The sequence below is a fragment of the Atta cephalotes genome (assembly GCF_000143395.1).
Source record: "Atta cephalotes unplaced genomic scaffold scaffold00087, whole genome shotgun sequence".
Taxonomy (NCBI): Eukaryota; Metazoa; Arthropoda; class Insecta; order Hymenoptera; family Formicidae; genus Atta; species Atta cephalotes.
Window position 1 is genome coordinate 261,722 of NW_012130151.1, and position 13,636 is coordinate 275,357.

Genomic DNA, 13,636 nt, shown 5'->3' on the forward strand with positions numbered 1-13,636 from the left:
ATCCTATCTATAATTATTTACTTATAGAAACACTTTCACTTGAAATCGTCGTGATTGACAAATAACGGATGGTTTATAATTGTAGGAGAAATGATTTCTATATAAATATATTTTTAAGATTAAACACATTTTTGTGTTAACAAATATGTATAATTGAAACATTTTCCTTAATGCTGTTATTTTGTTCTTTATTTAATTACTTAAATACTTTTATTTACGTAAATACTTTTATAGAAAACGAAACGGAATAAACGGTATACCGTAAATGGCGAATAACGTTTCGAAACGTTCGCCGTGTTTACTTATGAGGCTTTCTCGAAGTTAGATTAAAATTTTACAAAGTTGGCGGCGGAGAGTCGTGAGTTCTTATCTACCCTCGTTTAGGTTCTATTAACATGCAAAGAAAGTAATTTATCGACGCTTAAGTTAATGCAGAAAGAAAGAGCATAATAGACTAAGACAGACTAATTTATACTAGCAATGGTATCGCCATTTGCACCCCCTTTTGTAATTTGTGATTACGGAGCGTTATGACTTAATCGATTCGTCATGTCATTTGGATCTTTGGATTTTTTTTTCTACGCTTAACGATGCGAGATGGTCACGAGCATGAAATGATTCAGCGATACGTAAAGTGTGAGTCAGAAAATGTTGTAGTTCTCTGGAATTTTACAACAAGCTATTTCTCATTACGTACAAATTTTACGTTCTGTAATTTTCAATGGAGAAACGAAGACAAATGTTAACGTCCAGTAAACTCTGACTTATTTTATCCACAAAATAAGACGAAGATTATGAAAGTTTGAAAAAAATAGGAGTAAATTTTAAAAGAATAATCATATAATTACAATAATGTAAATAACTTATTATGATGTCATACGTTGATAAATCGAGATTGAATAAAATACAAAGTGACTCACAAAAAAAAGTAATTCTAAATGCCAATATCAAAAGTTTTATCAATCTGAACAAATTTCTAGTGAAGATTATTTTCAATTTTTACTTTAATGTAATAATTTAACACGCTTAATATTCGTGCATTTAATTTTAATAAAAGCACATTTATTAACGTTAAAACCGAGATACTTTCTCTTAGATTTTATAATTGCCGCGAAGCTACTCGAGTCAATTACTATACGCATTTACTTAATCGCGGGGGTAGGTTACACGGAGTAGCTGCCTGTTTTCTTCATCGGTGGCAATTCAATTTTCACGCTCCTCAGCTAGGATCCGCGCTTAAGATAAATCCCAGATGCAAATAATTAAATAAATATTGCCGACTGCGTGAGGGAAACGGAATTGGAAGCGTAAGCCGACGCAACCAGTGGTCGTTTTCTGCCGCTCACCCGATAGATATTAAGCACGTGGCCGTTGCGGCATTATATTCCCATGGTTGGCACGTGGCCGTTCGCTTCTTCATTTCCACGTCCTCCTCTTTCTCTCTTTTGTTCCTCGTTCCCCTCATTATTCCGAACGGAATTGTTACTGGAGATTGCGCTACTTAATATTTTGATCGAGGAAAAATGCGCGTTTGCGCAAGGGCGAGGAACAAGAAGAGGAGGAAGAGGCTTGCCCACGTGCAACGATCGTCCCCTTTTGATTAATTTTGGCTCGGATCGACTGACATGAACGAGTACGACGCGATGCTCGACAAAAGAGCCCGGGGGCGAGCACGAGCGAGGAGGGGCTAAATAAAAAAAATGGCAACAGCTGGCAGAGGGACCAGAATCGGACGGACAATGCTGTTTAGGTTGAGGGCGAACCACCCTTCTCATCGCCGAATCGCCGACGCGAGTCGATTGACACGCGTGCAATCATCCTCGCGTAGTATGCGCGTTACGCCATAATTGACAATCTGGATGAGCGAAAGGGGAACGACGTTCATTAAATTGAGGAAAACGAGTCCAACTCGACTGAACAGGATTTTCAAATGATGAGAACAATAATACAAGATTATTATTAGTTCTTAGTTTTAAAGTTAAGGGAATTTGATAATGAGATTTTTTTTAAACGAGAATCAAACGACGTTTTGCATGATTGTCGCATTTCAAATGTCGAGCTCATAAGTTTGATATAAAACATACGAAGAACATATATCTTGTTGACGTTTTCCGACAAAGACACAGTAAATCATTATATTCTTGTTATTTATCAACATTAAACAAGAATGAAATAATTTGTTGTGTTATACTGCGTCCTTGCTGGAAAACGTCTTATATCTGGATTTACAAATATTGATAAATCGTCGAAACCATTTCCCGAGATAAAAAGATTCCTTCATCCAAGTTTGCCTTTTGCGTTATCGCATCAGTTTCCATGATATCGATATGTGAGTGTAAGTAAATAGTAACATATATCACGAAATAAAAGATTTTATGTCGATCGTTTTCACGTCTGTCTACAATTTTCATCGTTTCCTCTATCGTATCTCCTTCGCATTCGATTTTCTTTCTTTCTTTCTTCTTTTTTTTTTATTTACGTCTGCGGTCCGGAAATCGCTGGCGCTCGCGTATCGATATACCGACTCGATAAATCCGCGCTTATTGCCGATTGCCGTCAATTGTATCGTCGAAGCGCAACAACGGAAAATCATTACAAAAATATATTCATAATATTGTTGTTACTCGACATGTGCATAGAAGGAAATATGCAAAGACTAGTCCAAAAATATTAACTAAATAAATGTTTATGTAACTTTCATCAAATATTTTACTTATCATAGAATCATGATGCAAGAATTTTATATAGCAAATCAATAAAATAAATGGAACCTGATAGATCATTCTATTTCTCAAAATTTGGAAAAAAGTTAAAAGGCTCACAGACCATTTGAACTGGGAGCATTGCGAAATTCACAAAATTACGAAGCTTTGATAAAGAAACATATATACCATATAAATTAATGTTTAAATTTTAAATAAATTATATACATAGAAAAGTTATGTTTATAATACTCTATTTTTATTGAATAATTCATTTTTATTATTTATTTATTTTTTATTTTCATTGTTAAAAATTAAAAAAATAATAACAAAAAATCTAAATATTTCTATGGTACTTTAAGTATTCAAAATGATTTATGCAAAGTGTCATTGCGATTCATCGATTAATTACAAAGATTCAGGACAAATAAATATTTTACATATTTACTGGACAACTGATTTTTGTATCGCAATGTAACTTCATATAAATTATTTTGAATATTTGAAGTACTTAGATAAAAAAAAATTGAGATTTTTGTTATTATTTTATAATACATTTTCATCATTTTTATTAGAGAAAGCACAAATTAAAAAAATATTATTTCTTACTAAAATAACTTTTGATACTATTGGTAAACTGCCACACAAAAATGTATTGTGTTACTTTTAAATTTAGAATTATTTGTAATTTCTTCGTAATTTTTTTTATTATTTATTCATCTATCGTAATATCTATCATATCTCCTAAAATTGTTGAAAAGAATGGAACATTATCCAAAAGGCGAAGCTTTTATCCTAGATCTCCATATTGGCCCTTCTGATCATTTCTACATAAAATCTTTTCACCAATATTCTATGACCCAGTATAACGTTTGATAGAAGTTTCATGAAAATCTATTCAATTTAACATTTTAGACCGATCTTTTCATACTCCAATTCACCGATATTCTTCCTTACAATTTACGTCTTTAATATATTTTTAAAACGTATGTTTCGTCGATCTTTAGTAAAAAAAAGAATCAGTTTTTTAGTTGATATAGTTACAAAATAAAAATCGGAATTTGTTTCTGTAAATCAATCTCTTGAAAAAAATGGGATTAATGTTCTGATGGAAGAAACATCAGCGCGTTCGATCCAATTCGTTCATATCAAGTCTACATCGAATGTACTGTCGCGAGTGCAACACTCATTTTATTTGGGCAAACACGTTTTTTGGAAGCTACATCGAGTCACTCGTAGAGATGAATCCATCCATGCATATGGCGCAGAAGATATGACAAGCAAAACCAGAATCGGGATCCGGGTTCGAGAGCAGAGAGGGAGAGAGAGAGAACAGCTGCTCCCCCCGCTGCGCCGAGAGCATAGCAGCAGCTGCTGTTTAGTATTGAGAATCCGCCGATTCCATGATAGGGAGAGTCTATAGCTGAAACGATATGTAAGTACGAAACTGCAATCGCGACTGGTTCCAACAATAAAATTTCGTTTTATCAAGTCAAACGATGAAGAAGTTTAGTTAGAAGAATAACACACATTGCCTCCTTTCCTCTTCTTTTTTTAATTTTAATTTTAATATGCATCACGTTGTATTCGTATTATTTTGTTTCTATTTTATTCTTATAGTTACAGTATCTTCTGCTTTCTATTTAATCTTTACCGTTTATTTACCGTCTGTCATAACTCGCTTTCTCTTAAGTTTCAATTTATTTTGCATGTTCTTAGACGGCTTGCCACAGAATTTCAAATAAACGCTTTATCTCTCTCTCTCTCTCTCTCTCTCTCTCTCTCTCTCCCTTTCCCTCTCTATCTCTCATGTTTATTACTTCTGTGCCACAAACGATTATAAAATTTTTTGGAAAATATATTCTTATCATAATTCTTATTTCACTATGCAATGTTTCCTACGTGAATAATCAAATTCGAGTTCTATACAGCTATTTTCCAAGTATATAAAATATATTAGATGCGACATGTATAACTTCCCTTTTTTCATAATCTTGCCGTATAGTAATCACGTAATCGCAGTATTTAACGATTAAATAAATATTTTAGAAAAAAAATGTTGAATGCCAAATCAAATTCAGACGCATTTCGAATGGTCCATTCCTGGTATTTCTTCAAACAAATGTGGAAGTCAATTTTCTGAAAATCCTGACGTACTGTTGGCTCGAGTGCTTCCCGTTGTTCTCTGTTTTAATCTGATTATATGGCACTGTGCCGATACTAATCAATTTAAACGACAGAGCGTTTCTCATTTACGAGGTCGGCGAGGCGAACGTGTGTTGAACGACAGCCCGTTTCGCTTAACGCACATCCATTATTCGCGATCTATACGAGTGAGCTTTTCACTGTTGTCTGCAACAGGCACGTGCGCGCGGTGCGCATTGCAGAATGATAACGGGATTCACGCTCTCTCGCGTGATGCGCGATACTCCCTTGTAGCTCCTATTCCCGGAGTTTTCAAAACGAGCTTTTTTCCTCATCGCGCGATAATCATCAAGTTGGCACGGATCCAACCACATACCAACAGGTTAGCGTTCGAGGGCTACAGGAAGCAACCTCGTGCAAGGGGGGCCCCTCCGACGGTTATGGGGATCACAGGGTGGTCTTCGCGATTTCGCGGGTCCTCTCCCCTTCCTTTCTCGCTCGTGCCGCCCTTCCCGTCTGCAGCTGCGCTGCAAACGCGAGCCCCAACACCATCTGCCATTATAGAGGCTGCACGCGTGCACACGCGTCTCGTCCAAGCCCCCCTGGTTCACCCTTCCCCCCAGCCGTGTAATGGCCTCATAACAATACGGAATGTACTAAGGTCTCGATTGCCCTCCTGAGGACGGTTTCTCTCGTTCGGAGTTATGAAGAAATATCATCCAAGCGTGTGTTGTACGTGCGATTACTGTAATCGCAGTTCATTTTCAATCATTTATTGGTGTGAATAACAGCGACAATGAGAAATGTGAGTAAATGAAGTGATGAGAATTGCTTAAGATTAATCATGTTTGTGTATTCAATGAATAAATTGATAATATTTTTTTTACTAATGCAAATTAGTGTTATAGTTACAAATAATTTTTCTCTGCTTGATCGGTAATAATATTGTTGAACTTTAACAGCAATTCGATTATAAAAACTTAATTTGGGATCAGAACTAAAACTGCAACGCGCTAGCAAGAATGATAGAGTCGCTGGACATTTTAATTAATATGGAATTTCTATTTTGAAACTTTTTAATGAAATTTCAAAAATCAAACTTTTTTCTGCTTCTTTTAAATATGATTAAATGTATGATGTATATATATGTATAATTGCATATAACTTTATATAAAAATTTATATAAAAAAAAAAAACTTTATATATAATACATATATATAAAATTTCATATATACACTAATATGCTCGCGACAACCTATGAAATCGGTTTTATATTCTTACGCTTCATATATGATTTTGTAGGGAGAGCCGCGCATGAATTAGCATAACTAAAGGCGAATAGAGGGAGTGCGAGTGCGACACGCGACATAGGGGTGCAACAATAGCCAAAATGACGATTCTGCGTCTGCAGCGTACGGGCGTGGTTCTGAATAGTTTTGAAAAAAAAACTTCGTGGCCCTACCATATAATGACAAACCGGCTTCACAAAAAGCTTATTTTTTTCATTGCAGATCTGCACGCTATTCAATGCGAGGCATTGAGCACGACAGATGTAAAAGCAAGAATTATTATAGCAGCGCTTGAGCAATGCTAGCAATAACAAAAAAAGAGATCGAAAAGAAGAGTCAATCGATTTGTATTCATTAATTGATGAATATATGAATTTCACAAAATTACAAATGAACGTGTCAGCAATATATTTCGAAATTGGTTCAAGAAGTATTCATGATTAATAAATTTTTCTTAAAAATATACATGTCTTTATTTGTACGAATTAGTATATGATTTACCAATTTTATTGTTCCAAATGTTTTACACAGAGAAACATTTTTGTTTGTAAAAATATTGCTTGTTATTTTCTGCTGCAGTTTTTTCTTGACTACTCAGGTTTCCCATACACGACGTGATCGTGCACACAAATTGGTACCGGCCATCAGAGGGTAACTGCTAGGCTTTTACGGGCTTCGCGCATCTGGCTTTCCTGAAGCATCCACGGATACGTTTAAAAAATTAAAAGTTAAGACCTCCAGAGAATCGGCCCCTCCTTTCCATTTTGTTGATGCTTCGCGAGGAAATACATGGGAGGTATGAGTCGACCTCTTTCCTTAGAACGGGTTTATCGATTAATAAATTTAGAAATTAAACGAAACATACAGCGAATTACATGCATCATTAATTTTTACACGATATAAATTCCTTCGTAAATTCTATGAAATGGAATCATTAACCAATAGTATCTTACTATATTTAATACGATAGTTTTATACATTTTGATTAAAATAATCAAATAACATTATTAAAACTTAACAATTTAATTACAAAGATTTAATTTAGAGTTAGAACTAAAACTGCAACGCGACAGAAATTACTAGAACTACCGGATATTTTAATTAACGCGGAATTTTTCATTTCAAAGATTTTTAAAAATCACTTGACGGTCATTAACACACGATACGATAGAAAGGGATGACTATTCGGGATATTGTATCGTTTTTCACAGCGGAACATCACAATCGCACGTAAAACTGCAAATGAAATCATAGTTTCGCTCTGTGCTCTCACATCGGAGAACAAATATCGCAGTGATATTCATGGTTTCGGACGTTATCATTGGAAACTGCCAGATGTACACACGAGAAACCCTTGGTCTCGTGCCTGCCGTGCGTTATACGAACACACGTATACATACGTATATGTGTATATAAACTCACACATCCTGAATATATGTGTGGTGCCCACTTCGATCACGTGGGTGGCGTGTGTATCCGTCACGTGGAAGCCAATCAATAAGGGCATAAGGGTGCGGGAGAACAAAGAAGGAAGCCCACATATGTCGCTCCGCCCATCCTTTTCGGATGTAAACCGGCCCTCCTGATGGCCGATGAAACGGGAATTCATCATAGTTGTTTGCTCGCAGGCGGTCTTTATGAATGTATGAGGGATTTAAGGGTGGTCCCCATATACGCGTTACGTACGTTGCACGCAGGGCGCAAGTGAGACTAGAGCGAGAATACAGGATTGTCTGCATCGAGGAGATAAGATTTCAATCCCTAAATTCGTGGTGTGTTCGAACGCGAACGATTTGTCAAAGGATGTATTCCGTGCTGTTTCATCCAAAGAAGAGATATCGGCTCAATTCAATAAATGCAACAATTCGTATGAAATCTTCGAAGGTGGTAAATTGGAAACAAGATATTGGAAAAGATATTGCTGCTCTCTCTCTCTTTTTTTTATTGATATTTTATGAAATATTTCTATATTGAATTGTTTAATCTTGTCATAATTAATTAACGTTAGGCTTAGTGCTTTTTGAAAATTTTGTCTAAAGTATTCTATATCTAATAATATATCTAATAACTGAAGAGATTAAATAAATATCGCTCAAATTGAAGCTTTACATCACACAGAAATAAATTGTAACTAAATTCTCCCTCACGAATTTCAAAATTTCTGTCGCGATATTATTTGCGTAATAGGGAATACTCAATTCCCTGCACAAAGGAATTTTTAACTACAGCTCTTTGATATAATCTTTTCGGTCGCGGCGGTATTCACTGACAAGCGTCACCATAATTGAATAATTATGGAAGCCGTCATTTTCGCGGTGAACTCGTGCTCATTAAAACTCGCGAAAGCATACCTTTGATCTCGATCGCGACAGTGCGACGGCTCCGAAATATGTCAAAAGGACATCGAAGAAGGATCTACATAGATAGTGGAGCAGGGAAAGTAGAGAGGTAAAGACGAAGACGAATCTTAATTAACTACTCTGACCCTTGGTGGCTGCTCAAACGACCGAAGATGGCTAAGTCTCGTTATCGTCACATCTAACGCGGACTAAAATCTCTTTCAATCGGTGCTTACACTTAATAAGCGCACTTCGTAATCGAGGTCGAATTGCTCGCGATTCGAATGTAAATCATGTCGAAATTGGCGAGGTGCAATCAAGAGGTCGACCTAAAGCATTTCGCTTTGAGACGTTTGAAAAACCGATTTAAGACAAATTGCGGGTAAACTCAATCATGATCGGCGTTTGCGCTCAAAAATCAACAGTGGCACGTGTATGCGATACGTAAGAAATGTATTTAAATAGATATAAGGTAATTTCGATACAAAGTTATGTTTGATGGCGAACTATATTTTTATTTTATATGAAAAGGTCATGTTTTTTTATCTTTATCTCATGCATATTAATAATTCTCGCGGAAATCAAAGGATTATATGTAACACCGATGCCAACCTACTTCTCTACGTAACATTGTTCCACAGAAAAACAACATTTACCTATTGAAGAAGTGGTTGTTATTATATAACTATCGTTATAAAGTCATAGCTCGTTAAGCTAAAATTATCGACAATCAAGCTTTTATTTTTCACTGATGTTTATCCATAAATATATAAGAAATCCATTTTTGCGCTACAAGTAATTTGAGAGATTCGCAACTTCAAAAAAGAATTATGTTCATAAGCGTGACGAAGCATTTACGTCATGAGAAAAAATGGTATCAATGTTATAATGTCCGCTCTCAATTCCATAAAACTTTTTTCATCGTGCTATTGCAAAAACCAATATGATATTTTAAAAACGCACTACGAACTGAATGATTTTGCAAGCGGCCGCTATTTTAATCCGCGTTATGAAACAACGGCAATACACGGATTTGCGGCCGTGCGATTTGAATTTAAATTGTTTCGGAATTACGAAAGACGTAGCTACGCACGTACGGGATTTGACGGAGCTCCCATCGATGATTTTTCAAATACTTCATATGAAAGCGGATACAATTTGAAAATTAAATTGTTGCCATGGAGCGTGTACTTGACACTTTCCAAGCAGCGTGTAATCGACGTTGAGAACTTTAGTGCAACTTCGCGCGCGTGCCAATTTTTGTTTGCACATTGGTATCGACAGCTATTGCGAATTATTACTTCAAAAATAAATAGCACGTAGAGAGAGCTTTATCCATTCCCGTGCACCGGACGTATTATCTTTCATGCTGACACATATCAAACGATAACAACGTTAGTTTTGAACATTTCATCTCACAATTGGCGTGTCGCTTAGAGTAGAACTTTAGATTTAGAACTTTAGAAGAGTAGCTTGAAAGTCGGCCATTTTTGATCTAGTAATTAGATCATGTTATAAGAATTACTAAGAATTGTTAAGAATACTAAGCGCTTATTGGACTACAGCCATTAGGCTGTAAAAATGATGATCAAAATAATCAATAGAAAAATTGTTGGCATTTCGGCTAAGATCGTGCTATTCTTGTAAATCTAGAGTTCTATTACGAAGACCTTCTTGCTCTTTATCGCGAACAATTGAAAGTGACGAGCCATCTACTTTTTTTTACGACGGAAAAGAAGACAATAACATAAAAAGGTTAAAAGATAGGAAAATAGATCTCGCGAGAAGTCTACGTGTAAGGGTAAGAGAGTGCACAATCGACAAAGTGTCCTTTGGGCACAATCGACACTTGACACTTTGTCTATTGTACACTCTTGTCCTAAAGCAAGGAGATGATCCTTGAATGTAGAAGTGGTTCGTTTGATTACTCATATCGAGAAATGTGTTCGTGTGCTGATCATCGTGCCGAAGGCACGTTCTAACGATTGGTTGAAGCATACGATAAAGATATATGATTATCATTGTATATGAATCCACTACTTTTACGAATCACGTTGAAACGTGCAATCTACATCGCGTGATTGTCTCACATTTTAAATATACGTCAATAATATGTGCATTTGCAATATACTTACAATTAAATTATGCTTGCGAATGTTAATCACGTCGCCAGAGGGAAAAAGGAGTTACATAAATCGGTCTGATCACACATGTCAGTTCTAGTGAAAAACCATCGTGCTTTAATGCATGTTAATTGCGGTCGAGTAATGCGTTCAGTATGAATTTTAATTCTAGCAATAGCTGTTGCAAGAGTAAGCAGGAATGTGACCGTCGAATGATTCATGAGTGATAACCGGAGGGTAACTCATGAATTATAAACCAGTTTTCTTATTGTACTCATTTACATATTGTAATCACATTGTGTATTATGAACAACGATTGTATTAATTTTTTCTCATCATTAATCGCGTTTACATTAAAAATGTAAATCAACTGAAAGTTATACTTTAGGATTTAGGAAATTGGAGTAATCATTGTTATCACGTGTTTTAATAACACAATTTAAATAATGCTTCTCACTTCAATGCTCTTGTGCTTTTCGATGTAATTTCCGTGATTACACAATCGTTTACATTTACACAGAGGAAAGGTTTACGAAGTCTTCGAGGACTCGATAAATTAAATATAAATATGTATTACGAAGCAATAAAGCACTTGAACTCTAAGCTTTCGACAAAGAAACCGTACTTCCTTCGAGGATTATTGAACAAGCAACTACAAAACTTCTTTATAAACTTCCTTTCCCCTCTACGCATGAGTATTGCGCCGTTTTTCACGAAGTAACAAAAGAGTCGGTATGTTGCAAAGCGAAATTTGATTTCCGCGACATTTCCTGCGAACAAAGTTTCAGAATCGATGTCACGTGTACTTATTTCGTTTAAAAGGAAGAAATCTTCTCTGACAGATAGAGTTCATGATTTGCGTGTTTTCCGTAGAACGTTATTATTGCAGTATATTATGCACTTTAATAAAATACAAATTTTAATACATTGAAGAAAGAGCCTGGTAATAGTAATAGTAATAGTAATAGTTATCAATTATTAAGTGAAATGATTCCAATCAAATGTTCAGTTTATACAACCAAAAATAATTTTACTTTTCTATAAATCTTTTTATTGGGTTATCCGGAAAGTTCGTGTCGATTAACCTATATAATTTAATAAATGTGTACTAAAATTTAAATTTTCTGCGTTTCAATTTTCCTTCAACATCAGCACGAACTTTCCGGACAACCCAATAATAAATATTCCTAAACATAATAATATACAACTAAATACAACTAAAATATTTATTAGATTAATATATTATATATTTATTATATTAATAAATTTATTATATTATTCGAACACTTGACTGAAATTATTTCACGCAACATTTGGTAGTTATTATCAAACTTTCTTTTCAGTGCATTACTTGTTTTAGCATTATATGTTTTAATATTATACTCTAAAAACGATATAATTTGTAATTTAAATTCGATCTCTTCCAAATATTGCAATATACTTCTAAATTCCAGCTTCAAAATAAAATTTATATTGTTCTTGCCATACACTAAAAACGAATTCGCATAATTCGCTAGGCTTGAATGATGTGTTGAACGAAATCCTTGATCATCGAATTGCTGAGTATTTGGAGCAGGGGTAATGGGACACGTAATAACATTTCTAGGGTCACATAACGATCGATATGTCACATCGTTGCTTTATGGATCCAGCAACAACCTCGTGGACTGAAATAAACGAGAACAGAATAAAGATAGAACGCGCATGCTGCGCTTAGGAAAGAGGTAATAGAAAAATCTAAAAACTAAAGAGGAGAGCAACAAGATAATTAATGGATTTTATGATGAATGGACTGAAAAAGAATCCTTTAATAACAAATCAACAGTTCTAATATAATAGTTTTAATAAAAAAAAGATATGATTTACGGAAGAAACATATTAAACGAAAATGATATTTAATTCATTTAACGATATTTATTCATTTATATACCTTAAAAAAACCTTCGAGTATCCCTCGTGTGTATTTTCGAAGATGAAACATTATAGAGAAAAGTACTTTTTCGTTAAAAGAAGAAAATTCTCTATTGTACAGAATGTCCAAATGTTTAATTTATATTCCGGAACTCAATTGAATCGCAGTTCTTTCAACTCTCGACCTAGATTACAAAAATGATAATTTAGTATTGAAAATCATATTTTAACATGAGAAAAGTTCATTTACAAAATGAACTTTTCTCATGTAAACTGCATAGACAAGTCGGATAACTTTTTAAAAATATTATTTATAATTGTGTTTATAATTGTGTTTAAATAGCATTCGCTATTTAAACAAATTGTTTAAATTGAGATGGAAACTTTATTCTTGGATTCACAAGTGACGAGATCACCGGAGCGCGAAGTAATAAATGGAAGCTTGAAGACACGGCAAGATCGTGTGCAGACAAAACAATAAAAGTGGATAAGGAATAAATAAAATGAATGAAAAAGGCGAGGAAAAAGAGACGGAAAACAGTGAGGAATTGCGGACGAAGGAACAACTTGAATCGAGAGACAAAAAAGGGAAAGAAAGTGAAAGAAAGAAGGAGAGGAAGACAGACGGAGAAAAAATGTCGGAGAGAACGAAGAGTTGTGCGAGAGATGAGAGTGAGAGAGGATGCGAGTTTATAGAGATTGAGGGCGGTAAGCGGAAGAAGGGGAGAAGAGAGGGTGCTGCAGACGCGCCACGACAAGGGTAAATGTACGTACGAATGCACCCCGGATTGGCTTCGGGATGGTTTCCATGGAAACCAATTCGCTCGGCCCGGGGAAGTAGTCGTCGCCGCTTCCACCACCGTCACCGCCGCCGCCACCACCGCCACCACTACCATCGCCACCACCGCCACCATCGTAACTGCCACCACTGGCGCAACTTTCCCCGGAAAATCGTACTGCCTCTAAACGTCAAAAAGTTGGAAACGACTGGTTCGCTCATTACCTGCGGGTACTCGCATGCGAGATCTCCACTTGTTAGAGATTCACGATGGAGAAGTAAAATTGTTAGCCAGGTTTTATTCCTTCGATGTAAAATTAGTTCGATCAAATTTCAGTAAATTGTATTT